Genomic DNA, 2,620 nt, shown 5'->3' on the forward strand with positions numbered 1-2,620 from the left:
TCACATAGAACCAGGACATGTGACTTTCAAATCAATATTCCCTAATCTACATTTCTCTCAAATGAATGTCTCATAGAGACCTCAAAGTCAGCAGACCCAAACACAGATGCAACCTCTCTCCTCTCCCCTGGAAAGCCTACCTCTTCTATCTCCTCTATCTCAGTAAATGAAATCCTCTTCTCTCAATTAGCTAATGTATAACCCTCAGAGTAATTCTCAACTCTTCTTTCCCTGTGTCACCCACTCCTCCAAATCCAGTTGATCATTAATTCTTATTAATTCCATCTGTAAAATAACTTTTAAATTGTGGAGTAATGAACAGAATTGTCCAGAAGTGATTCTAGAAGCTCAGGGACGTTGTTTGAATGACAAGCCAGCTGGAACCAGGATTCTTCTCCAAGAAGGGCCGCACCCAAACTCCACTTCCCATGTGTAAAGAAGTTTCCTCTCTCAACTACAACATCTCACGGGCCCAAGTTTTCTGGTTTCTGTAGCACTAGCCTTCCTAGTCACTCCCTAACTGCTGGTGCCTTAAGTTCAGTCTTGTGGTAGGCAGCCTGTGTAATCTTCCAATGATGTGACTGTGTTCTCAAGCTTATCCTGTAAAGACAGAAACTTACAGCTGAGCATGATGTGTGTGTGTGGGGGTGGTGGGGGTGGGAGGGGAATTTCCCCTGGAACTTAGACCCAAAATGCATGTCCGGTGGAGCTTAGGCCTCAGCATAACTCTCTGTGAAATCTTAAGACCCAGAGACCCTTACGTTTTCTTGACTTCTTGATCCAGCTTATAAAGAATCCTCCGCCCCATTAAAGCCTATTCCTTACCCGTTGCCCAGCTGTTGATATCTGAAGTCATTGTGCACAGCAGGAGGGGAGCAACCAGGGACCTGCTTGGAATGCCACATGTCAAGCCTCTCTCTATCCTAAAGCAATATTTTTCTTAAAATCCTCATTACCTCTCAATTGGGTTCCTGCAACAGCTTCCTGACTGAACTCCTGCTTCAGATCTTGCCTCTCTCCATCCTAAACATCACATGCTGTCTGAGGGTATGACATTAAAATTTAAAAAAAAATCCCATCACCTACTCTTCTTTTTAAATTTTTCAATATCAATGTAAGGCCTATAATAGTGTTTCTCTTTTAAAGGGAAAAAGATTTTTTTCAGACTTCCAGTGTTGGCTTAAATTATTGATTAGAACATTAAAAATATCTACAGGCACATACAACTAGGCAACTTCTTTTCCTCCCAGATAATATGCAAACTCAAATCCAAAAGTGAATAGATAATTCAATATAAACAAAAATACAAAATCAATAAAATTCTCATTATTCTAATTTGAAAGATTAATAGTAGAAAGATAGAGCTAAATCTTCCTCAATTTCTATGCTGTATCTTCAATCTGTTTCTATGTCTTAAATCAAAAAGTACTAAAAAGGGCAATGTTGTCTACTTAGAATGCTGTTCCTAATGGCATTAGGTCACATCACAGTTTTGTTTACTGTGTTAGGAGATTCAGAGCACACACTTCTCCTAATTCTGCCTGTGAAGTGACCACCAAATGCCAATTTGACTGAGCCGTCCTTAGATCACTACGAGACTATCTTGATCACTTGAAGATAAGGTTATCATTATGCCATATTTAAATCTGCATTAAATGAGTATCTGATCCATTTTTTATTGGATTTGTGAACAGAAACATAATATTTTGGAGTCATTTTCATTTTTTTTATAGTTGTTGAAAAACCTATTCATAGCTCCAGCCCAGAGCCGGTGGATGACATCAGTAAATACGGCAAGTGACTCATTGAGATCATTTTGTAATGTCTTAAACATACATCAAGTTTTTTACCATTGTTTCCATTTTGTCTGAAATTTGGAAGAAAATCTATTTAAATTATAGCAAAAGCCTCCTTTATACAGTGCCCCATGATGTTATTTGGCCTTGACTTGGCATAAACAAAGCATTTGCTTAATGAACCTGTCTCTGTTCATTTGTTATAAAGCAGAAACACTTAAAGCAGTGGCCTTATTCCTCTGTGCAATGTTATTATCACGATTTCTCAATGTATTGTCTACCTTAAGAATCAAAAGTCATATTTGAGGAAAATGTGTTTTATTCTAATCATCAGTGAGAAAGGTTTTGTCACTGTCACTGGTAAAATAATCCAACATGAATACAGTGAATACAGTGCAGGACAATTGTCTTTTTGCTACTTGGATGTGTCGATCTAATCCCATACAATCAAATATACTTAACTAGCACATTAAAAGTTGAAAACTGCCACTGGAGGTCAGGGTTGCAAACTAGGGGCGCAGTATTTTGTTTGGACTGCATAGAAGCACTTCCTTTAAAATTAGATTTGAAAGTACTTTTTAAAAATGAGGCATATAATCTCTAATGTGCCATGGGTCCTACCACTCCTGACGGTTTTACAGCTGGTGTGATCATTCACTTACAAAATGGAAAACGTTGGGTAATGACCTCCCACTCTGGACCCAAGGTGACCAGAAGGGAACCGTGGGCGCCGGATATGGTAGTCACTAAATGACCCAGGACATAGAAGTTTTCATTTTAGGGTTCTTGTTTGTTTGCTTTGGTTTTATTTTGTTTAGGTTCTC

This window comes from Otolemur garnettii, unplaced genomic scaffold (genome assembly GCF_000181295.1).
Source record: "Otolemur garnettii isolate 467f Iridium unplaced genomic scaffold, OtoGar3 scaffold00010, whole genome shotgun sequence".
Taxonomy (NCBI): domain Eukaryota; kingdom Metazoa; phylum Chordata; class Mammalia; order Primates; family Galagidae; genus Otolemur; species Otolemur garnettii.